Source organism: Lissotriton vulgaris, chromosome 5 (assembly GCF_964263255.1).
Source record: "Lissotriton vulgaris chromosome 5, aLisVul1.2, whole genome shotgun sequence".
Taxonomy (NCBI): domain Eukaryota; kingdom Metazoa; phylum Chordata; class Amphibia; order Caudata; family Salamandridae; genus Lissotriton; species Lissotriton vulgaris.
This window is the reverse complement of record NC_141693.1, coordinates 1,445,994,673-1,446,021,134: the sequence shown is the minus strand read 5'-3', so window position 1 is coordinate 1,446,021,134 and position 26,462 is coordinate 1,445,994,673. Positions and strand designations below refer to the sequence as shown.

Genomic DNA, 26,462 nt, shown 5'->3' with positions numbered 1-26,462 from the left:
GTGTGGGTAGTGCAACTGGTTAATCCTTATTGCCATTCTTTGCTCCTTTTGTCACACCCACTAAAATGCATCAGACTAATGCCTAATGCAGGTCAGTCAGCAATACAGTGAATTACGAAGAGGATAACAGTGGCCCTTATCTGAGTTGTGAGAAGCAAGGCAAAGACTAAGAGAAGGCAATTTGAAGCAGTGTTATAGTATGGGTTACTGTTGATTGTACAGCTTATATCACATTAATTGTAGTTTTAATGTCACTCGTGGAACTTATAGTTTTAATGGTCACTCGTGGAACATTGTATGAGCAGCAGCTACTAAAATAATAGGAAGAGAAGTCTTGAACCTCAATTTTGGGCTTCTCTGAATGTCACGCTATTAAAGTGCACAGTGTATGCCTGTGTAGTGAGAGAGCTGGAGAGATCAACAATGTAATTCTGCCCCAATGCAAGCACACATACCAACATTTGGAAGTCTGAAAGAGGGAGTTTAAAGAAACATACATCTAGAAAGTGTTTTTTTTTCCATTGACTTACATTTATGTGGAGTGAATTTCCAGGAAAAGAAAGTTCAAATAAAACCATTTTTGCCTTAACAAATCGTGAGTCTCCATTTTGAATCGCATACAAGTGTATTTTTAAACAAGCCGTTAGGCCTGGCTTCTATTGAGCTGCGGTATGCAAACACAGCCCAAGTCGAACACAGGCATCGTTCAAGCCTTCTAACTAATGTCCGTTTTCCAATGCTATATGATAGTGACTGGTTTCAAACCCGTGTTTCAACTACGCACTACTTTTTGGCACGGACCCCGTCAAGGATGAGAGGCATCGATTCGATACCCTCTCTCTTCGTTCACGGTTCATCCCTACTGGAAGGGGAGGAGTGCTGGCACAATAAGTGAGTCGGCGCAGCAATGCCACTTCCTTGTTTACCGGCAGCAGCTTGAAAGATGATAGTTCATTTTTGTAGGGCTGAAGACAAGGAGGTGGCTGATAAGCAAACCGTTTTATTGCCTAAAAAAGTGGTCTGAAACGGCTTCTTTTAATTACTCTCGGAGTGCTAGGCTAAAGCACGACGACAACTAAGTTTCACTTTCGTTTCTTGTTCTCTGGATCCGCCTGTTTGCAAAAAGTTTTGAAGCAGCGATCGGAGACGAGCGGTAACAGATGGGCGTCACCAGTTTAGCATTATTAACAGCTGTGCGTACGAAGAGCCCAGTGAGGGTGTTTTACAAAATTAGAACTTTACCACACGGACTGTTCCAGCACACGGAAAGGACATGGCTGCTGAGATTTAATGAGGTAAGGCAGTTACTTTGTTTATCAGAAGAGCAGCTGGCATTTTTTTCTCACACGGGCGGTGCTGGAGGCATTGGAAGACATTTACTCCGGGGACCACTTAAAAATTGGGGTTCAGGGTGTGGCGGAGGAGTGGGGGGAGAGGCAAGAAGCTGAGGCTGACCGCCGATTTATACATTCATTAAAAAAAAATCTGTCGCAGAGAAATTGAAAACATGACGGTAAATCTGTTTAATCTTAAACGGTCCCTTATTGATTCCAATGAGACCACAAACACAGCACAATTGTTAACCACCCAATCAGTGAAAAGGAATGGGGAAAGCAAAACCCCCTTGTATTGTGCAGGATGATGCGAGTAGTATCGATCTTGATCTTACACATCCCACTTCTGCTTTGAATAGAGATCACTGCCTCCTAAAAGAAAAGAAGAATAGGTATTATCTTGAAAATCAATAGTATGAAATAAGACCCTAACTCAGAGTTAATCAGACCACTAGGTCTTGGCGGAAGCGAATACTCATGTGGTCACACATTGGTCAAGAAGCGTGTTCCGCATCGTGCCTATTTGATCTTCCGACCGAGTGACCCAGTAGGGAGGTGGATGGGAAAGAACCTAAGCGTGGAGGGGGGGAGGGTAGGTGTCGGGGAGCAGGCCAGGTACCAGAGATCAGAGTTTGGTGGAGTGATAGAAAGGAGGGTTAATTCAGAGATGTGGATAGGGATTAATATAGGAGGGGGAACAATAGTGAGGAAATGAACTAAGGAGAGACTGGTAGAGAGATGTGGATGGAGAAGAGCAGAGGTGAGAGGGGAGGGAGCCAGGGAAGGAGAGAAAGGGTCCAGCGGGACTGGTAGGTGGAAGAGAAGTGAGGTAGAGAGGGATAGGGAAAAGGGGACCTGGTTAGGGTCTGAAGCAAGGAGGGCAAGCAACAGCTAGGGGAGCACCAAGAGAAAAGTACAAGAGGAACAAGACATAGGTGTTGATAGCAAGTGAGAGAATAGGGGGCTAGGGGGAGGAGCAGGATGTGGGGGAATCGGGGAGAATGAAGGCTAAGAGCAGTATGTTGATTCGGGGATAGTCTGCTATGCTTGGAAGTAGAAACTCAAGTTACATAAAGTAAAATACCTTTCGGCCTTATTAGGAGTCAGATACAGTCTGAAGGAGTGCGTCTTTGGGTGTCGATGGGAGGACTGCAGGTTAGGTTTTGTCCTGATGTCTGCAGGCAGAAAGTTGCTGAGGACCCTAGCAGCTCCTGAGAAGGTCTGGCGCTGTGCATGAGAGGATGTGTACCTGTGGCTTTTCAGAAGACAATTGTTTTTGCTACTGAAACCTGCCCATACCACCAGATAATTTGATAAGATTAGAAAGGTAGGTACAGAGTTTGTATGGACAGCTTTGTATGCATTATAGGATAGCCATCACTCCTTATGGTTGGGCAACTGGTTTTCTGAGTGACCCACTACTTGGAGTAAGCTTTAGCAGTCTCTATTTCTATACATTGTGTATAGTCACTGGCATGGTCACTGAAACAAGCAATGGGGTCATAACATTTTAATGTTTTTACAAAATGCTCATCGGCCTCGTTATTGCACTCCGGCATAGTATCATTTAACTGCATGTTTTTTTTTTCAGAACCACACATTTCCGAGGACCTAAGGCCAGAAGAGAGCTCCTCAAATTTGAAATCTCTCAAAGTACAGGTAAATTGTAGAGTGTTTTGAAACCCTTGCTTCTGCTGTAAATGTATTATATTTGTAGTTATCCCTATTTTGAAATGTTTGCTATCTCTGTTAAGTTTTTTCATTTATATATTTGTATTCCTAGCAGAAACCGGATCACCACATTGAGCTATGTGGACTTTAGTCTGCCTTTGGCAGATCGTTGTATTTTCTGTGTGTGTGTGACGGTCCTTGCTTTCACCCTGTCTTCCTAGATGAGCATTATCTACTGTTTCGAATCTCTGTGCATGGGATCCACCCCCTACTAACAGCAGTTTACTCCCCTGTCAATCCCCCCCCCAGGAGATTTTACTGAGTATAGCATAACTCTAGCGGCCAGGGTCCGCTTCCTTGTTAATTCGAAATGGAGCTCAGATAGTGTTGTAAGGCAAGTACTACCCTGGACTTTGTTTCTAAAGGATTTACTCTCTCTGCAGCTCCCTTGACAACACTTCTCAACCTGCCTCTTCACCATCTCTTCCTTCTCCCCTGGTGTCTTCTGACGGGGAACACGTTCTAAACGACTCCCCACCTCTTCCTTCAGTGGGCGAGTTCAAGAAAGAATGCACCTTCTAGTGAAACATTACTAAAGCCTTCTAGTGTGACATCACATAACTCTCTTGCACCATATTTGACTTCCTCTCCTGTGCTGGCAAGAAACAGTTGGCTGTCCTACCCAATCTGTCTAGTACATGCCCTGTTTGTGACTTTCGTTTTAAACCTAACTGCCCAGACCTAGGGCCCCAAGCTGCTAGTGGGCTTTGGATTTTCGCGGCTCTCATCAATGCTCGATCAATGGTGAAACATGCCCTTGATATCCATGAGTTTATCATAGACAATGCGTTAGACGCTCTTTTCATCACGGAAACCTGGCTTGGTGAGTCATGTGCACCGGAGGTGGAGCTAGCAGTCCCGAGAGGGTATCGTATTGCCCAGGGCGATCATACCTCCGGGAGAGGAGGGGGCACCGCGGTGGTCTTTAGGGACACCGGGACTTTTACGAGTGAAACTGTGAGGGAGCTGGTGGAGGGGGAGGATTTGGATTTCACCTTTGTCCTTTCTCCACATTTTACGATGGGGGGCACGCTGGTGTATCGCCCTCCCGGTCCTCCAGGGCTTTCTTGAGGTCTTTAAGTGAGGCCGTCACCTCACGTGCTCTTCGCTTTCCTAAATTTCTCCTTCTGGGTGATTTTAACATTCATCTTGATGTACCAGCAGCTCTGGATTCCGTATTCCTGCTGGATTTACTGGACTTAACTCAGATGACTCAGTGGGTTAAGATGCCGTCACATACAGGGGGGCATTTGATCGATCTGGTGTGCTCCAACTTTGATATCATGGACACAGACCCACTCCCAGTTACATGGACCAACCACTTTTTGATAAGCTTCTTATGGGACTCGGGAAAACCCTTTCCCCCCTGGCCACGGCCTACGGCCCCCCTTCCCGGAAGATCAATATTCCTGTGCTTTCAGAGGAGCTGGCACTTTCCCATCTGGCTCCTGCGTCTGACCTTGGAGGGGCGGTGGATTGTTTTAATGCCTGGATCAGCCAGGGGATTGACTCCTCCTCTCACCCACTGGCCCGCAGATCTCTCCGGTCCTCCCCTTCCAGTCCCTGGTTTTCCCCTAATCCAAAAGAGCTGAAACTAGGCTGTAAAAAACTAGAACGCCAATGGCGGCTGTAGTATTGTCCCAATGCTAAATCTGCACTCCGCGCGGCTCAAAGAGACTACTATGCAGCGGTCAAGAAAGCTATGAGCGTCTGGTACGCTGAGCGTATCGCAAAAGCCAACAATAATAGTAAGGAGATCTTCACTATAGTCAGCAGTTTTATGTCTCCCGGCGCGGAAAAAAAGACGCCCCCAGTTTCTACCCAGTGGTGTGAAGAGCTATCTTCATTTTTTTATTAATAAAATACTGTCCATTCAGGACAGTTTGGGCCCTTCCTTGGCGATCCACCTGCTCCCTTCTGCCACTACCCCCTTGCCATCCAAGCTCCCCAGTCCAGGGTTTACTAATTTCTCGCCTGCCGAGGGATCCGATATTCTTGCCATTCTGAAATAGCTCAAAGCAGTCTCTCCATCGGACCCGTGCTCAGCAAGAATTCTAGCGGAAGTGGCAGAGAAGGTGCATTTGGTAGTCGCTGCCATCATCAATCACTCCCTTCAGTTGGCCATGGTTCCGGCGCAATGGAAACAGGCTAAACTTCGTCCTCTTCTAAAAAAAAAAAAACACTGCAGACCCCTCTGTCCTCTCCAAATACTGCCCGATCTCTTTACTGCAAGCCTTGGCCAAAGGGTGTGAAAAGGTGGTCTTCCGCCAGCTCGAGACTTATGTTGAAACAACAGGGACTCTTCATCCTGCTCAATCTGGGTTCAGGTAAGCCTATAGCACTGAAACTGGGCTGGTTGAAATGGTGGAGACCATCAGAGAGTGCCTGGACAGGGGCGGCAGAGCAGCCTTGATTTTGCTTGACCTCTCTGATGCCTTCGATACAGTGCCTCATCAGCTCCTTCTTGCCCGCCTATCTTCCATTGGCATTTCAGGTTCGGTGTGGGCCTGCCTCAAATCCTATCTGGATGAACGCTCCCAGCAGGTCTGGATGCCCCCATTTTCATCCACCAACAGGAAGCTAAGTACCGGAGTCACACAGGATTCGGCCCTGAGCCCTCTGCTCTTTAATGTCTATTTGACCCATCTGATCTTTCTTGCTGAGGAGTTGGGTGCCAAAATCATGGCATATGCCGACGACACCCAACTTTTATTCACCTGGAAGGGCCCTGATTTAGATTTAGGCATTGCTCAAAGGTGCCTTTCAGCCGCATCCACTTGGCTGGCACAGCCCAACTCAAGTGTGATGAGGAGAAATCCAAGTTACTGCTGTACTGTCAGTTTCCCCTGCTCTTTAGAGAAGCCTTTTGGCCCCTAGACTCTCCACGCCCTTCCACTGAGGGTGGCCCAGCAAAGAACCTAGGGGTGTGGTCCGGAGAAGATCTCCGGTTCTCTGAGCACATTAATAAACTTACAGGCGTCTGTCTTGCCACCCTGAAGTTCCTGAGAAAATTCTTCCCTTTGCTTCCAACGCCAGCCAAGGAAATGGTCTCTCGGGCCCTCATACTCTCTCGGCTGGATAACGCCAACGCCCTTTTCATCGGCATTCCCGGCTATCTGCTGAATAAACTTCAGCTGATTCAGAATACGATGGCCAGGCTCTTGTTCAATATCTCTAAGAGAGCTAGTGTGAGAGCACATCTCCGTGATCTGCACTGGCTCCCCATGGCCCAGAGGGTTCAGTTCAAGGTCCTCACCGTAGCTTATAAAGCATTGCACGACCAGGGACCCTCTTATCTTAGGAAGCGTTTTGCTTTCCATAAACCCAGCCGCACGCTACGCTCGGCCTCTCATCGTCAGATGGTCATGCCACGCTTCCGTCGCTCTAGGACTGGGGGCCAGTCTCTTTCGGCCAACTTGCCTTTTAATCTCTGGAACAACCTCCAGGACAGTCTGCGTCATACACAGGACCTCCACATCTTTAAAAAATTGCTCAAAACTGATCTTTTCAACCAGTCTTCTTAATCACTCTCATTCTTTTTTCACAGCCTCAGCCTACCTACGCGCCAGGACACTTCAAAATATCAGTGCACGCTACAAATCATCTATAACATAACATATAACATAACATAAAAGACTCCTACATTTACCGGTGCAGAACTGTTGTATGGTCCACTATTAAATGCCACATCTGCAAATAGAAATATCCACTGATCCTCCTTCTCTGAAAACTGATCAGGATCCGGATTTCCACCTGCTGGTCCGTTACTTTCACATGTCAACTTCACTTATGTGAGCAAAACAACTAAGTCAATGGTGTTCAAAGTAATTTAACCAAGACACACAATGAGCAGGATAGGAAGCCAGTATTAGACTCAGATTAAAAACTAGGCGAGGCAGCTCCTATCAGTACTTCACTTTTCTCTCCTCATATTCCTCATTCCACTCCTTATATTCTCCACTCCATTATAAGCCCTCTTCTCCCTTCCTATTAGAGCAGGCAGACCCTGAAGCAGAGGTCAGACCCGGGACCAGGGTTCAATTCCAGACGCGGCAGGGTCTTGAGCTCAAATGTCCATGGACTCGATAATTCTCGCTTCGGTGCCTGACCTAATCATGGGTTCACACTCTGCAACTCTGGGCATTAAGCTTGCTTAATCTCCACAACGGCCCCCCTGCGGCGGGATGCCTGGCTTTCACCTTGGGGATGCCCTGTAGGGGCTATCTCACAGGGAAAAACCAGGACGGGTTCCCAAGGCAAGCGCGGAGATACCCCTTCGGGGGTCGATTCTGGCGCTATATAAGAATGTAATAATAATATCCATTCCAACCCCTACTTTCTTCATTCTTATCCATTTCCTCCATTGTCTTTTTTCTTCTCCTCACTTCCTGTTCCTCCTTCTACCCAATTACATCTTTTTCCTATCTGTTATTTCTCTTAGCTCCTGTTCTTCCCTTTTTTTCTTCTTTCCTTCTTTTTTATATTACTCACTCCCTCACTTTTCTTCTTGGCTTCTATTCCTCATTTTTCTCTTCTTTCTTCCTTCCTGTTTTCCTTCGTGTCTATTGTTTGTTTTGTCGATTTCATCCTTACCACCATTTGCTCTCTCCTCCAGATAATTCTGACATGCCAATGGATAATGTCAGTCCACAGGGCCAGTGATGCTTCTGTTTCTTTAAAATATATCTTAGTAGCCAGTGAGATTAATCACTATTAATGCACGTAAGGAGGGCAATAGCATGCCATTAAAAAGGTATCAAAAGATGAAATCCCAATGAAACTGGCTCAGCCCTTCATCCTTTCAAGGTTGAAAAATGGCCATGCTTTCCTGTTATCAGAATTTTGCATGTATAGTGTGTGCTCAACCCATTTCCATATTTTCTAAATAAGTGTACATGAACTTGTCTAACATAGTTGTCAAATAAGCTTGGCTGCGGAATTTAGCAGCGGTGAGTTTCTAAATGAAATCCGCATTTTTACAGCTGAGTAGAGTGCTGCTGACAACTGTAACGATCTGATGGGAAGAGGTAGAAATATCCCTCAGATTTCTTGTTAATTTCCGTCCTACCCTTTCAGAAATAGAGGGTGAAGTGTCAATACCATTAGCTTTAAAGAGTCTGGTTGGGTGAGATGGCTGCCATTCTTCTTCAGCAGGATATTTAAACCAGGCACAGTATTTCTTCAGGGAGAGAAGAATAAATTCCCATGGTCCTGAATATTCTAGTGGGGTGAGCTGTGGTGTAGTTTTAACATTTCTATGCCAGGGATTGACACGTGGAATGTTCTACCAGCTTTGTGGAACAAACCTAGAAAAAAGTACACAATATAGTGCAAGCATCTGCTTCATCCGGTTGCCTGTTTGAGATTCTCAGATCTGCTCATGGCTTCATATCTCTATATAGGTGAAACCCCCAGCCTGTGAGCACGGTAAAGGTCACAAATAATTCAAAATATGTCCTATTCTTAAGAAAGAGGAGGTCTGGACGTCTGCTCGAGACAGACAACAAACGAGAAGTTACAGGACAAGAGAGGGTATTTGTACCCTCGCCTTAGTGAAGGAGCTTGTTTAAGGAAGGGTGTTGCATTACAAACTGTATTTTCCAAGAAGGCTCCCATTAGATTTCTGGGGGAAGGTGCTTTTGAGGCCTGGGATACTGGCAGCTTTATCTATCTGTTGGCAAAACCTATTGGTTTCAATACATATCTTGTACTTAGAGTGGGCTTTGGGTCATCCCTTTACCCATGATTAAATCTCATTGTTGTCTATCTCGTTTGCCTGGTCTTGATTCAATGGCGTTCTTCCCTCTTTTGTGTGTCCCACCCAGGAGCTATGGAAAGCTGAGGTTACAGTGTGGGGTGGGATTGGGCAGAGGTGGGTAGCCGTCGGTCTTTGCAGTCTTCCCACGTCAAATCATATCATGATGAAATGGGACAATTGGGCTCAACCCGAGCTGAACTAAAGTTGGTTGTTTACTCACTAGGCAGTCTACCGCCCTTTCAGTTTAAGTTGTAGCAGCAATACCAACATCTTTACTAAGTCCTGGGTTGTGCCTCCTTATGCTCTGAGGGGAGACACACAAGATATCCTGCCTATGGTATCAGCCTTTCTTTGTATAGAGCTCTTCTAAGTCAAAAGGCGAGCTCTGAATTAGCAACAGGGGCTAGCTTATTTTCATAAACAGTGGCTGTTAGGCCAAAGCCATCTGACTACTTAGATTAAAGGTGCCCCCAGAACTTTGGAGGGAACCATTCCAAATGAACACATTCCTGTGTAGGTATTGTAGAACTGATTGGCAACCACCAACCGAAGGCACTCCGTCACTATATTGTCGTTGGTGATGGCAAACTTTCCCCAATATCACTAGGTCTTGTGGATAACCACTTGCCACTTAGGCTCTTGCTGGGCTCTTCCTTCTCCAGCAGCACTGGACAGAGGATGGGCAGGTTAACCTGTTTTTTTGTGTTGATATGTATCTCTGACAAGCTTAATGACCATACTCCTTTGTTCACCTGTTGCACCACTCAGTCACAGGTCGACCTGCTGGAACTGGTTTCTTCAAGGGAAGGTGAGCACAAACCATTTAAAATGATGTTAATGTATATCAGATAAGTGCTCGTGGCTGTACGGTAGTAAGGAGGGTAGGAGGATGATAAACATTATGGACCTGATTCTCACACTTCACTTTGTAGTACGGTTTGTAGTACTACAGAATGTAGATTGTGCCTACACTTATATATGCAGAGTTCTCTGCCTCGAATGTGGAGTCGCAGCACATGTAAGTATTGATTTTGGTAGTAAATGTGGGGGGGGGGGCACAGAGGAGTGGGTGGGAAAAGGGCCAAACTTCCTTATTAAGGGAATGGCATTTTGGAGGAGTAAGAGGGGTTTAGGGAGGGAAATCACCTACCCACAGAAGAGTAAGCCAATTGCATTACTGTTGAGGTAGAAACATTTAGCTTACAGTTTTGTAGTAAATTTATGCTCAGAGTTTGTGAATACCGAAAGTATTAAAGTTACTATAAAGTGTAAACTTACTCAAAAGTGAAACTTAATTTTGTGAATCAGGCCCCATAGGTGGGCATGTAGGGAATGGAAGACAATTTAGACTTCCAATAAACCTTATGAACCAACATACAAAATTATATCCTACATACATACTGGGGATCCCCCAACTTCTAATCAGCTGCCACTAACTGTTAGTCATTTGATGACCAGGACATGGGGACGGTACTCACACATGGTTAAAAAAAAGTCCCCCCTTTTTTTGGCACTTTTCGGTACACCACTATCACCCATCATAGTTCAGAACTCTTTTGATGAAGAACATGCAAAAAATGTTGAACGCCTAACAGTGCTTAGTTTGTAAAATATTAAGTGCCAGGGCTCTGACCTGGAAGCCACTGCAGCTTGCACCACCCATCGCCCTTGTCATCGCTGCCAAAACAACTACTAAACATCTCTCTCGCATGTAAACGCGACAGTTCAGATTATTCCAGGGCCCCAGAGCTAAAGGAATTGCTGTGGAGGCAGGTATTAGCAATTTTAATGTATATTGTATTCCTAAACTACAGTTTTTCTGCTCATCTATAAATTTGATGAGCAGCCCCACCATGTGGTAGACTGTTCTGAGTATGGTGTTGACAATTAAGTGCCGGTACCGAGCACTGGAAACCAATTAAGGGCAGGTGCTAAGCACCGAAAAGCCCCGGCTCAAATTAAGCACTGGCGACTGATCGAAGATATTTTAAAGAAAGTGGGTGATTAGTTCAATAATACTAATATAAAGAAGTCAAACCTTGCAACAAAATATACTGATAACGCAACTTTTGATTATTGTCTATTGCCAGTATAAAGTACCTTTCCAATGCTAAAAACATGGCACAAGTCTCTTTTGCAGTTGTTGCTGGTCTTCGTCTCGGAGTAGACTACTGAGGGACTATTGTAGAACGAAGCCTTAAGTTTAAGGGCTTCCATCAGAGCTTGCTTGAGCCTGCCTTGACATTTCATAGTCCAACTGACTTGTTGGGGCTGCTTCTCCAAAGTCAGATCAGTCATTGAAGCAACTATAGACCTACAGTTATCAACAAAATTGCAATGCATGTTGCGAACAGATAATTACAGAGTAAGTAACATTATCCTTACATTGAGATGGTACATCTGTCTCCCACAACAAACATTCTGTTCATTCCGTCATTTTATAAAAGAGGTAAGACTTTATAAGATGCATCTTAAACATAAACTATGAAAGTTCAAATTACGTCACAATTACTCTGAATAAGGTTCTATAGATAGTATGCATTTTAGGCTTAAGAATGTGTACACACGTTTCAGGAGGCGATATGAACTTTAAATTCTAGTGGGCCAGATAACAGGGTATTTGTAAATTGTGAGGCCAAGCTTTCACCAATCTTTTTCCATATATTTAACATAAGACTTAAATCTAGTGAATTATAAGCAGAATGTGTTTTGTGTTGTTTTGTTTCTGTATGCTTATAATCGCTACACTGTTCTATTTTATTTTTACTATTGTATGGTGTATGAACCAACATTGTATTGTTGTCTTTCGTTTGTACCAAATTAACATGTAACACAGCTGCACCGTCCGATATCATTTAGTACCAGCTTAATCTCTTGTTTCATGGGTTTTGTCATGTGCTGAAAATACAGTCTGGGTTTCTTACCCCTCGTGGCATGCTCTGAATTTTTCACAGTTTATTCTTAGCTCAACCCTCTCAACTGGTCGAGGAGTGGATGAAAAAGATACAATATTTAGTATAGGGTACTCATTGTAATATTGCCAAAGATTCATTGGCTCACAATAGCAGGTATGTATGTGCGCCATATGCACACACATGTAATTTTCAGGGGTGCAGCAGGGTGTCTTTGAGACAACCCTGCACTCTTGAAATAATTCTCAAATTGCGATTAGCAAATTGCGAATTCCCAAATTGAGAATAATTTCACAGTCATTTCTATGGGCCTCCTGGCCCATAGAAATTAATGGGAAATTATTCCTTATTTGCGAATTCGCAAATTTCGAATTTGCAAATAAGGAATAATTGGAAATCTAAAAAAAATAGCGATTTTCTACATACATACCATTGTGCAATTTCTAAATAGCGATTCCTTAAAAATCGCTATTTAGAAATCGCAAATGGTGATGATGATACATATGGCCCAAAATGATTCATGATTAGGGTGAGATGTATTGGGTGCAGTGGGCATCCATCTCAAGTGCCACAACGTGGGGATAGAATTGGTGCGCGAAATATTGATTTTAGGGACCATCACCTAGCAACAAAAATGTGGGGCAGATCCCATTCAACAAAGGGTTTTGTTTAACCCCTTCGCTGCGGCGGGAATTCTGCCGCAGCGCTAAGGGGGCGGGGGGGCCCAGCGGCGCTCGCATGCTCGTGAAGGAGACCCTCCGACACGAGCCGCGGTTAAGCTGTGCTCATGACGGAGCGGTTCCGTCATGGCCCCGCCCGCTCAATGGAACGTCCAGCGCAAACGCGGAATTCGCGCTGCGCAGGCGCGCCGAGCGGGCCATGACGGAACCGCTCCGTCATGAGCACAGCTCAACCGAGGCTCATGACGGAGCGGCTCCGTCATGAGCATAGAAGGGGTTAAGAACTTCGAGTACACTCCTTTGAACTCCTTCTTCGCATCCAAAATAAAATAGCCCTCATCCCTTGCTGCTATATTATATCTTAGCAGGTGTAAACATTGTATGATATTGTGTACTACTTGCGTTTACCTGATTAATTTTGACTGCACCTTGGAAGAGATGATTGGTTACAGTTTCAATGGCAAAACATTTGCATAGGTTTTGCATCTCCATTCAGAAGTGCAGCTCACTGGGTGGATGGGATCGCATTCTTTCCGAGTTTGGACAGTACAAAGCTCAGTGTTTGCCTCATAGTAAGAACAATTTTGCCAGTTTTCTTAAACACAATGAAAGAGTCAGTTGGTGTTTGCAGAAAGACCGGAAAGAAAGTTTGGAAAAGAGGTAAAGACAAACTGTACTTTTAGGTGTTAAATAGCTAAAAAAAATCCTTTGCCTCTAGCCGCTATCTTAGCAGGGTGGTTACTTTCACCCTTACTCTAATCTTTTTTTATTTTTTATTTTTAGTTTTGAAATAGAAATGTTACTTAAAAGAAAGAAAGGAAGGGAAAGGTATAGCAAAAATGCATACATATTACATCTTTGAAACCTTAAAAATACATGAATAAGAAAGCCTATAACAATGTAAAGAGGGTACATAAATATAAAATACAAATCTGGTCAAAACTCTAAAAATGCAAAAATACTGTGAAAAAGTCAATATAAACAGTAATAAAAATAAGAACAAAATGGAATGTCAAGGAGGTTTAAAAGTTCTTGTTCAGAGACTTTACGTACATAAAATAGCTTAGACTCTTACTCTAATCTAACTGTCTCAACACGTTTCTGTTTCCTTATTGTACAGTAACTGGTAAAATTTGTGACATTGAGCAAGTGTTATGCTTGTATATGTACGTGAGGGCTAATTGATTACTTGTATTCCTCGAATATATCAGCATATTGACTATATGTGCTAATCTGCAGACTAAAAGTTCTCTAACCTTACTTCTGTTATATTTTTTTATTATCTTCAGACTCTAATATTCTGTCCTAACCGTAAGTGTGTGTTTTTGTTTTCTGAAAGCTACTTTCTTCCGCAATGATGAATTAGAATTGGGTCTGTTTGTTTTGGCATTTTACTACCTTTTCTTGCAATTTATCATTAGGAAGATTCTTCAGCATGTTTCCCGGAAAGTTTCTTTGCCCAATCTCTCAAAACTTTCCCAGGTGGATGTTTTGCCTGGATTTTGTTATCTTGCACTAACCAAATCCTCCTTCAAACCACGACAATTTAGTTTCTACATATTCAGTTACTTTTTTAATTGGACCAATGTAGTTGTCCTATTGAACTGAGGTAAAGTTAAAAAGCGCCATTGGACATGTAGGGGGCGTAAGTGACTTTGTTTTTCAAAGAACTGTAAGTCTGTATCTTTTCGATAAGGGCATATGACTTGTGGATGCAGATACTGTGAAAATTCCAAACCCTCAGGAAGTAGGTTTTGCAAAATATTGATTAATTGCAGTGATTAAAAGAAATTCTTATAGCCCACATATTTTGTACTCTCTCTACTACATTTTAACACATCTGTGTCTTAAGCACACATCCATTACAATCTATTATAAATCTCTAAATCTAATAGTTTTAATAGTTCCCCATCAGCAAATTTAACAATTCCTTGTAACTCACTTTATCCAGCCAATGTTGACTGCATACAGTGCAATCAGGAATTATAGGTTTCTTTTGTGTTTACCATTACCACTATAAATCCCCTTTTGATAACATCAGGTTGAGTGGCTAAGATAATGAAAGTTAAATTGATGCTACCCACATCTTGTTTGTAATTTGAAGCATGTTGGGGTCCATTTGACATAAAATCCTTCTGTTTTTTTTGGCTTCACAGTAGCTTGTGACTTGTGTCAACACAAGGCAACATAGATGTCCCCACAGTATTAAATCTTTTCTTTTCACCACTCTTGTGTGGCTTGTTTGAGGCCACAATGCTGTCACAATATGGCAACTGACAAGCCTCAATATAACTAGTAATAATGGCTACGAGCACACCTCAGGCTCCAGCGTTGCATTTGCCAGGATATCCTCGTGTGTCATGAAAATGATGGGCTTAAATGTTCCTTATAGTGGATTGCATTAGGTTGAGCCACTTAGTGTATGGTTCAACTTGATCTGTTAGAACTAAAATAGAGTTTAGTAAGCCTTGCCCATAGCTCTCGAAGTCTTGCACCTAGATATGCTGTGGGTGTAATGAAGGAGGCTATAGAGAAGATCGAGCAATAAAGAAGTAGGAAGCATGTCAACTACCCTATTATGAGCAATATGTGGAAGGGTGCTAGCTGAATTGTGGAGTTCAGAGGAAAGAGTAGGATTGCTTAGGGAGTGGTGCTTTCAATCTCCCTTGACTAATGAGACCCTTCTAATGGGCTTTGGAAGAGAATATCAAATCCTTTAACACCAATGTCTTTTTAAAATCTGAGTCTGTAAGCTTAATAACAGGTCACATTTCAACTAGAATCCAGTTGAGGGATGCAAAAACAGGCGTGTGATGCACTCCAACTTGTATTGGAGAACAAATGGACTGCTACCTAAAGAGTTAATGCCTTGACAGCAATCTAAAGGTCTTGGTATGGAAGGAAGGGTTTAAAATTAAGGAGTAGTTTTAGTTGGAATCTGGCATGAAGAACCAAAAGCAAACTGACCACCTGCAACCCACTCCTGAATTGAGGACACCACACTTGGCTGTAGGTGAAGGACAGCAAGAGCCTATTATTTCCTTTTTCTGTAACAGTTGATCACTCTCAAATGTCCTTCTAACCTTTAAGACCATCTAGTCAGCTCCTTCCTCTCATGAGAACTGTAGAAACATCTTTAGCTTAAGAATCTTTAAGCCATTTCCACAATGATGTGGTTGTTTTAGGAATTCATTTTTCAATGCTACTGAAAAATAATGTTTTCTGTTTTTTGGGGGGATTCTAATGTACAAGTGTAAATTGTTGGACTGATCACAACAGGCACTTAGGTGTGTAGTTATGATAGAGCGCGCAGGTCACCCGACTATTTTATTACCAAATATGCACACTTGGGCCCATAATTTATTTGTCACACTTATTTAATCGGGTAACCTACACTCTACTACCAGTAACCCTGTTCCTTTCTATTTATTTCTAATGTACCTGACTTACCAATCCTCAACACAGGTAACTAAGATCACAATGGATCAGGGAGCTAGCTGAAAAGATAAGCAGTCATCACAGTACAATATAAATTTAAAATGTTTGCACTCTTTATAATAACCACAGACTCAGGAAGTTTTGAAAACCTTTATCTAATCATCATCATCATCATATGTCATGAGCATAAGATTGATACAGATAAGACTATCTATACTATAATTAGAAATAACGTATAGCTATGAATAAGTCAGAGAATACTAATCATTTAGAAATCGTAAAATAAAGGGAAGGTGAAAAATAAGGAAAATGTAATTTAGATCATCAGACTTTTACAATTTCACTAAAGGTGGGTAAAGAAAGGGAACATGCTAAATCAAAATAGACTTTCGTAATCTACTAACTGTTAAAAGGAAATGAAACTTATGCAATTTGATTTATCCAGATTTTGTTTATTCACTATAGGGAGAGTAAGATTGGAACATAAACTAAATAAAAACGATTTAGCATTTGGCTAAAGGTAGGTAGAAAAGTGGAACTCTCTAATAGATAAGTAATGCATAAAAATCTCATTTATCAAGGGAAAGGGGAGAAAAGGAACATATGCAATTATACTTTGCAATATTTGAGCTTTAGATATGCAAATATAGATAAGCAAACACCCACACAGACTTTATATTTACCTAGGATAGAGTGTAGACCAACCTGGCCACGGGTCAGTTGGAAAAGACGGGAAGGAACCCTCGAGGACTTGGGTGCCAGTAGGCGAGCAGGTACAGCTCATGGACAGCAGGACAGGATAACCCTAGAATTTTGATCAGGACCGGGTTCCCCAAAGGGTACGACCAACACCCGAAGCTTCAGTTGCAACGCCTGCGCTACTCCCTCTCGGCAAGGAATCTGCCAATAACCCTGATTGGGTTCTCGAACCGCCCAGCAAAGTGCTCCGTCAGCACTTTCAAGTCTGCATAAACCCCGACTGGGTTTCTCGAACCTCCCCACAGAGTGCTTTGCAGCTCTCTGAGTTCAGTCACCTATAGAGTGTGTTGGGTCAGACAGGTCAGCTATTCGGACAAGTCTGACAATTTCTGTAGCTAAACCTACGCTAGTTATACTGTTTTTCGCGTCAGTGTACCACCCCCCAATGTTGCAAGTGTAAGGATCCCCAATTTTGATTGGATAAAGGAGGAGATTAGGTCATCACACCACCTAAATTTTAGACTTTCTCATGCTCCTAATTTGAATTTTCTACCCGATCCTCGAATTCTTCTTTCCCATGACATATGTTTTTCACATAACAATGATGAATACAATATTCATATACAATTGTTACAAATGCAGTACAGTTCAGCTTTTTCGACTAGGTTAGAATTGTCTTCCCAGGCACATCTTGGCTTGGGTTGCCATCTGGCTTCCGTCCAAAGGTCATTTCTGTGGAGCCTCGCAGACTCAGTTTCACATAAGATGGAAGGCGGCAAAGGATAACAGGCCATATTTCGTAAAGTATCATAAAATGGAAAAGAACAGTTTTAGAACACAGAATAAATTATTTCACTGTATACCACGAAGTTCTGCACTACCCCCCTTACTTTATAATAACTATAGCAATTATGGGTTATGCAGAACAAATATTAGTAACACGAACATGTTGGTTTAGTTTATTACCATTATTTGAGGTTCATGATACAAGCAAGTTGCTTAACGTGCGAATCCTTGCTCTATCAGTTATGCCTGCATCATTTCAATGATGGTCGGCTCATTCCTACTGCATTTCAAGCAGGGTGATGCGATGCTTGGTTGGGAGCAGAACATCATATCCTTTACATTTGTCTGGGTAGTGTACACATTTCAAACCTCAGCATTTATGTCACTTTTAACTTGTACTTCAAGCTTCCTATTGGGGCTGTCAACAGAGATTGCAAGTGACTAACACCACAGTTAAAGATATTCACTGTTTGTTGCACCCACCACAACCAGACTCCTTGTCAAAGTTGTTGGTGTGCTGGTGTCTATAACTTGCTGCGATTATGTAGCAATATGCCAGCATAAGTGCCTATTTTTGTATATTCTTTGTCCGTACTATTTAATTTATCTGTAAGTGTTTGCTGTTTATTCATCTGTTTATTTTGAACAATAAGAACAAACAGTGGAAAATTAAGACAATATTCTGAAACAGAAATGCATCTTGGACAAAGTGTTAAGGGTGGAGCTAGAGCATGATGGAACACACGGATAAAGGTGAAGACAAACATTGAGGTCAATACTAAAGACTATAAAGGTGAAGTTATAAGGGGTTAGGAAATAATATGGGCAGATGTGGAATCAAGCTAGGAAAGAAAATGTGACCAATGAAGATGTATGGTGGACGACCCAATCCGTCCTGAACCTCTAAATAGGGGTGTAAACTCTACAGTTCAAACTTTACCCAATATCTCTGGAAAAACATTATTTAAATCACAACTGATATGCCTGAAATAGTTAACATTTCTGCAAATTTCTCTAGTCAGTGTATATATTTATACATCTTTTTACTTTTTATAGGTCGTTGTATCTGTAATAAAAAAACAGTAAAGCTGCTTTGCTATAACTTGAGAATTATCTCCAAAAACAACTTATATTTTTCCAATCTGTTTCCCCCATGCAGTTTAAAATCTCAACATGGCGCAATCCAGAATTCAAAGTCAAGATTGAACACTGAAATTGGAAAAAAGTGGTGATGTGCTAAATATTCAAGACTTAATCCACTCTGCCTCTTTGACTGTGTGTTCCTTTTTTGGGGTGCCCATTATGGCTGCTCTAGAGCTCAAGTTTGAGAAGTTCAACAGCCCTGGCAAAGGCAATGGTCTTCGTGCTACTTCAAGGCTGTCACCAGGAGATTTGCTGTACATTGAGGAGCCTTTTGCCTACACGGTCAATGTGTTTGGCTGGGGTAAAGTCTGTGAGTTCTGCCTCTGCGAATCATCCCATCTCCTTCAATGCTCCAGATGTAAGTTTGCCAAATACTGTGGCAAGAGTTGTCAGGCACAGGCCTGGCCAGAACACAAGATAGAATGCAAATGTCTGAAGAGTGTTGAGTCTGAAATGGAAGCTCTCCCAGTGAGAGTTGTTGGGAAGATCATTTTAAAATTACATCAAAAGAAACCTTGCCTGTCTGAAGACCTCTATTCTGTGTCTGACCTTGTGTCAAATTTCAACAAACAGAACGAGGAAAGGAAAATTACATTTGAGTGCTTTGCAGCAATGCTACATTTGTATTTGAGACCTGAAATCCCAGATCTCTCCCAGTTGACAACTGACTTGAACCTTCCAGAATACTTTGCCAAAGCCTTCTGTAACCAGTTTATGATTATCAATGACACTTCGGAGAATGTTGCTGATGGCTTGTATCTGGCCATGTCTTTGCTAAATCACAGCTGTGAGCCCAACTGTGTCTCAGTTTTCAAGGGAAGACAACTACATCTACGTGCAATTCAAGAGATCCAGGCCGGAGAGGAGCTCACCCTGACTTACATTGACCCGCTGATGACCACTGCTGAACGCCAGCGTCAACTGAAGCGCAAATATTGCTTTCAGTGTGACTGTCGACGCTGTCAGATGCATGACAAAGATGACACAATGTTATCAGGTGACAAGAAAGCTTCAGAGGAGACCAAAGACGTGCTATGCAGAGTGAAGGAGTTACAAGCACAGAAAAAATGGGCTCAGATCCTTGCCCTGTGCAAGGTCCAGTTAAAAAAGAACATTGGCCATCTTCCAGATGAAAACATCTACCAACTTAAAATTCTAGTTGCTGCCATGGATGCCTGTATGTTTCTTGAAATGGCCCATGAGTGTTTGCAATATGGCCTCAGGATACTGGGACCCTATAGACTTTATTGTTCAGGGTTTAGTCTTATAAGGGCATTCCTTTTGCGAAAAGTTGGTAGGATGCAGTGCATTGTTGGAAGCAAACGTAAAGGCCTGGATAATTTAAGAGAGGCTCTTGATATTATGAAAGTAGTTTATGGACAGGATCACAGACAAACACAGGAGCTGACACTAGAATCTTTCCAGTCATAGGACTGAACCAGAGAGTGAGAACAGAATCAACGTTGATGTTATATACAGAAAAACAGATGTGACACAAAAAGGCATATTGAACAATGCAATCTGATTGTTTTCCCTTAATTCTCAAACCAAATTCTCACTTCAGAACTTAATTAAAAAAAATATCTGCCATCCATTTAAAGGCAGTAAACTAAAAAAACAAAAAACTGGCATATGTACTGAACACTGGACGGAAAGAACTGGTCGCAATTGGCAACCAGTATTTTTGCGACCAGTGTGGTATTTAGTGAATTGACCTATGTACTAATAGGTTGTTTCACAAAATACTAAATCATAGTAAGTCACTATTAAACCTACCTCTTGAATATTATTGTGCTCCACACATACTGTACAACCCCCCCAGCAGCTTTCTCACTTATGCTTAACTCAAACAAGTATTAAGAAAAATCATCCTGATCATAGACACAGAGCCCCCTACAAATGTGGTTATATTGGCACTCTACATGTTAGGAGGTAGCCCACATTTAGTTTGCTAGTTGCAAAAAGCTCACCTCCAACACTGGGATCAGGTCAGCACTTCCCTTTGGGAGAAATGGGAGCATGATATAGGTTGCCCACTACACGATTCAGAATGGCGCTGTGTCTAATCCTACCCCCATACAGTCTCTTGCAACTCATGCTTAGTATATACTCAATTCAATATTCTGGATAGGGCCTACCTCACCCCGTTGTCATTCTAAGAAATATCCAGGGTCCTCCCCAGTTTGCCCCATTGTCGTTCCTCTGATGCTGACCTTCCACATATGTAGTGGTCATGCGGGGTGCTAAGAGCTTACTGGGATGGAGTCATCGCAGTACTGTACCAAGTCACAGGACTTCATCTGACCAGTTCTTTAGAGATTCTTATATTAGGCCTTTCCCCTCACTCTTATTCAGACAGGGCTTCAAGGAAAAATCACCAACTTGACTTTTCTATTGGCAATGCACCACATTACAATACAATAGAAGAATCCCTTATCGCCAACTGTTCAGCCCTGGGGAGCAGCGATCACTCCCTGGCTGTCATCCGAAAGCATCCATTACGTAGGGAGGAGAGGGCAGGCTTATGTAATTTCTCTATTGCCCATGACTGGGTTTCGCGGGCTGATAATGTTTCACATTTTATTAAATATAACACACACCTTCCCTGACTACCTCACCACAGTTGTAACATTTCAGTGGTTTTTCCTGTATTGAAGACTACCTGTTGTTAAAAATGGGATCTCTGGTTGGCTAAAGCTTGCGCCAAAGCCATCCAGAGACCACCACTCTAGTCAGGGCAAGGGAGTTACACGCCAAAGATAACCCCTGCTCAACCCCTTGGTAGCTTGGCATGAGCAGTAAGGCTTATACCGGAGGCAATGTATAAAGCTTTTGCGCAACACACACACACAGCAACAACATACTAGAAACACCACAAAAGGAACTCCGCACAAGGTTATATATGAAAAATAGCCTTTGTATTATCATAAAACACATTAGAGTAGTAATCAGACAATATACACTGTGCCAACTGGCACTGGGCAATATTTACAGGGGATAATATACAGATGACCGGGCCCCTTGAACCATCACAAAGTGAACTTTAGTAAATGTAGAACATACAAGAAAAATAGAACGCAACCAGTAATTCCTGGCAAACACTGTACTCAGCATCATCCTGTAACACAAACCATATTATGCACTGTATCACATTAGGCGTGAAATATATTCTGCGCCAACCTCATGAGCCTAAACATATTAGACCATAACCTCCTAAGCATAACTCACATTAGGGGCATAAATCACAGTAGAGAATAACTCAAACATAAATATAGTATGCAAAACCTCCAAATCATAAAACCACATTTAGAGGCATAAATCAGGGTGCGTAAATCACAATACATGAATCGCTTTTCCTAGCACCACATAAATCATATTAGGGCCTGGCGCCCTACAATCCTCACAGTCCCCCTGGCCAACTGGCCTTTTCAAAAGGGCTCAATTGCCCTATGTCCAAAAGTCAGGTCGGCTGCCAATTCAGCGGAATCCAAAGTGCGCCATTGCGCTGGGGCAACAAACTGTGGCCTAAACGTAGCAGCTGGCCCTAAGTGCTGCACAGCTGTGAATCAAATGTGGTCACTGGCACTCACTGTGCCCTCTAAACCTATGTGCCCAATCGTTACAGCTGCCCACTTTGAAGGGGGCAGGTGTGCGTACACCAAAAGCAGACACAGGCACCTTGTGCCCTCTGGAGAACTATGCAGAACGTTGCTGCTTCCCTCTGTCTGGCAGGGCAGCTGTGAATACGCAAATAGGCCCTGACACAACTGTGCCCTCTGGGCCTCACTGGGGCTCTGGAAACAAATATTCCCAATGTGTGCTACAGGATAAAGGTTACTCCGTTATCTTGATGCTTTTAGATCTGTCAGCGGCGTTTGACACACAACATCATGACCTCCAGACTAGTTGACATCGGTCTGGGAGGCAAGGCGCTGGCCTGGCTAAGGAGTTTTTTCACCAAACATACTCAAAGAGTCATACTGGGTCCATACCAGTCAGAGGAGGTGGAGATCTCTAAGGGGGTGCCACAGGGCTCTTGTTTGAGCCCAACGTTATTTAACATCTACGTGGCGCCCCTAGCTAACATCATGAGATCCCACGGGTTCATCCCTGTATCGTATGCGGACGATACTCAACTCCTCTTTCCATTTAAAACCATGACTCCTGAAGTACGTAACTCCTTTGCCTGGGGGATGAAAGAAGTGGCACATTGGATGGCAGCAAACTTCCTGCAGTGTAACGTCTCTAAGACTGAGGTGATGCTCTTTGGGGAAGCCAAACGCCTGTGGACTCCTGACTGGTGGCCTCAAGATCTAGGCCCAGTCCCTGAGCCCAAAGCGGTCGTGAAAGACCTAGGAGTTAAACTGGATCAGGAGCTTGCCCTTAAACAACATTCCAATCAAGTGGTCAGCTCCTGTTCCCATGTCATTGGGCTTCTCCGGAAGGTATTCCCCCTGTTACCTGACACCACCAGAAAAACACTAGTACAGTCGCTCGTGCTGAGTAGGCTGGATTACTGTAATGGTTTGCTGCTAGCCGCCAATGAGGGGATTATTACCAGACTACAAGTTGTGCAAAACACTGCTGCACGCCTTGTTCTCAATGTCCCGGCCCGTACTCCCTCAAAACCTTTACTAGTCAAACTTCACTGGCTCTCAGTGAAACAGAGGGTGATGTTCAAAACTTGTTGCATCATTCACAAGTGCCTTATTGGTAAAGGTCCTGATTACCTAACCAAAAAATTCATTCCATACATCCCCTCTTGATCTCTGAGATCTGGAGATCGAGAACTGTTATGTGTCCCCAGGTTCTGGAAGACAAGACAAGGTTAAGGGCTCTATCCGTAGCAGGCCCGAAGTTATGGAATAAATTCCCTAATGAAATTAGACTATGCAAGGAACATTTTCCTTTTAGGAAAAAATTAAAAACTTTCCTTTTTAATGACTAGTTATCTGGTTGGGTAATTAAAATATATGACTGGGCCTTTCTTTTGCTCTCAGATGCTGCCAAAGGCGCGGAGATACTCCTCAGGGAGTCGATTCCTAGCGCAGTACAAGTTTGCAAATAAATAAATAAAATAAATAAAACGTTGGAGCCACAAGAGCTTTTGAAACCACACATGCCCCACATTGCAGCTACCCTCTGGAAAGTAGGCAGGAGGAGATATGGCCAATTGAGGAGATTACGGGCCCCTCTGCGCCCCCTACAACAATGTGTCCCCCTTGTTGGAGCGGCCTGCAATGGCGGTCCGCTCAGGCGCCTTAAGCACCTGTCCTGTGCCTCGATCGACACTAACCCCTCATGGACAACGGAGGAGCCCTACTCACCCGATCTGCTGGGGACTCCTCCTCTGGTGCTCCTCTTCCTTTGCATCCACGGAATGTCGGCCAGAGGAACCCACGAGGCTCCCCTTCTCACTCTAGCTTCACCCAGCCCCTCTCCGGGGACACAGGACTTGGCAGGGGAGCCCGCGAGGCTCCATGCGGCTTTTCCGAATAAGGCAGAAGCAGGGTGGGCACCCGTAATACAAATAGCGGCATAAGCGGGCTGGGCACCCGTATTTAAGATGGCTCTCCAACAAAAATAGGCAATTAACAACCCAAATGCGGGGTGGGCTCCAACCTCATCAGCAACGCGAGGGAATCCCTTCGCCGGGGATTCCCTCCTCCATGGGCTGCTCAGCGCAAGACACTGCACAAAGTCCTGAAGGTCCTTGACTGCCAAAAGAAGAATAAATGGGTCCCATCAAGTCCTTAGGGATCAAGGGGGCAATGCAGGGTCCAGGGAGGCAAGCCCTCTTGGCAGCTCCCCTGGGCCCCAGGAGCAGCACGCCCCGGCAGAATTCAGGAACAAGAACTGCACCCTTTCATGGGGTCACAGCCCCTCTACTTATACCAACATTTCTTTTTTTCTGTAGTGCAGGGCATGGGGGGAACCAGATGCAACTGGTTCAGGGGGGATTTAGAGCACTCTGTTTTTCAAGCTCCTCTTCCAGTTTGTCAGGTGGGGTCTAGGTGATCAGACACACCACAGGGGGCGGAGCCAGCATTCACTAGGGCAGGCACCATCTTATTCAGAGTCAGGGGATTACCCCTCCCACTCCCAGCACAGATGTCCTATTCAGCCCAGCGCTGACTCACCCTGCCCATCCTGGAGCCACACACACCTCTCAGCCCCTCTCACTCACAAGCCAGATATGTAATTCATATCAAGGCAGGCAGACACATAGCACACAGCAATGCCAATTTCTTACATGTGCAACTCGTTCATTTTCTCCATGGCCTGCTCAGCAGGAGGTTTCTAAACCTACTTGATGCCCTTGTCATTCCTTTTCCTTTGTTTAACACTACTACCTGCATACCCATATTTGCATTTGCTTTCATGTATAATTACTATGTTCCTTCTTTTTGCTTATTATTGCCCATGATAAGTTTGTTGTATTTTCATCAAGTATATTATGTCTTCAGATGTTTCTTTCTTTCCTTTCTCCCTTACTCCCCACCCATCCCCATAACTCTTTTGCTGTAGCATGTAATGATACCTTTGGTATTTTGCTTAATAAACTTTTATTGAACTCAAGAGATGCCAATTTCTAAAAGTTTCATTTCTAAAATAACCTCAATAAATCTGCGCACACCATTGTACAGCATTTATTCTCACAATTTCATAGATATACCAGACTTGACCACACTGCTCCTCTCATGACAGGAATTACCACTGATACACACTGATCAAGGAATCCCCAATGCATTTCTATGGGAGGGCAGGCCAACCTTACAAATGTAACACATAGAGCGCATGCACTTAACACTGGACCACAGTGCTAACGTGCCCAGAGGCCTAAAACCACCAATATTATGTCAGAGAAAAGGCAAAATGTTTAAGGGTGATCCTGCCAAAAAGGGCCAAGTCCAACACCTGTATTTAAGCTGCTTATGATGAGTCCAGCACTATGGTGGCTCTGAGCTTGTCATGATGATTGGTTTGCTGGAAACAGTCCATATTTATATATTTGTCATACAGATAGACCATGTTAACATTTTCTATTCAAAGGAATCGGTTAGGGCTGTAGGGTGGAAAGGATAGTTAGTTTAGGGGGGAGGGATGAAGAGGTACTTTATGAAACTTTGAAAACATTGTCAACTATGTTTGATATTCTGTATTCTATACCTTTTTGATATTTACTTCAATGATAGTTGTTCTTTGACTCTCCCTGCAGCTTGCCAATAAAGGTATTTTAAAAAATGAAAGGAATGCAATGACTAATACCCGATAAGGGTGATGAACTTCAGCAAAAATACTGCAAAAATACTGTTTTCTGTATCTTTTCACATCCAGCCCAAGACTAGAATAAGATCATAGCAACACAAAAAACATTCGAGAGCACCATATACATAATCAAATTATTAGCCATTGTATTCCCACCCCCCTACCAAGAGAGAGAATTTTGAAATAGAGCATTAAACAAGCACAGTTTTCTCTAAGTAAAGAATTGAGAAGCCACCCTCAACCTATGTATACAACATAGTATGCATTGCATAGCCTAACTTAGGGTATGCATACCCCACCTCATATGTGCTGATGTGTTGTTTGAGCATTAAGATAGAGGTAGTGGTGCTATTTAATGTAATGTAAATAAAACTTGTAGAGCGCAACTAATGCCCGAAAGCATCTTGGCACTATAGAAAGCCGAGAACCGGTGCAGCAGAGGAGGTGAATGCTGCTATGGGCGAGAGCTAAGAAAAGCTTCAATTATCAGGCTTCTTCAAATAGCCAGGTTTTTAGGCTCTTCCTGAAACTGAGCAGTGAGGGTGCTGTTTTTAGGGCAAAAGGCAGTTGGTTCCAAAGCATTGCTGTTGTCCTAAAGAAACTTCTACCTCCCCATGTGGCCTTCTTAGCTGGAGGGACCACCATGTTTTTCGCCAGGCCTGAGCGTAATGTTCTTGCTGGTGTATACCATCTCAATTTGTTCTTAAACTGG

The 26,462-nt window shown here is 43.3% G+C and overlaps 1 pseudogene across 1 annotated transcript; it reads left to right on the top strand.

Annotated features, from left to right (window-relative positions):
• Positions 1-823: 823 nt before the first annotated feature.
• LOC147712713 (histone-lysine N-methyltransferase SMYD3 pseudogene) lies at positions 824-25,731 on the top strand (annotated as a pseudogene). The gene is made up of 3 exons (XR_015296016.1): positions 824-1,295; positions 2,926-2,993; positions 18,498-25,731. The product of XR_015296016.1 is annotated as a histone-lysine N-methyltransferase SMYD3 pseudogene (transcript).
• The last annotated feature ends 731 nt before the right edge of the window (positions 25,732-26,462 follow it).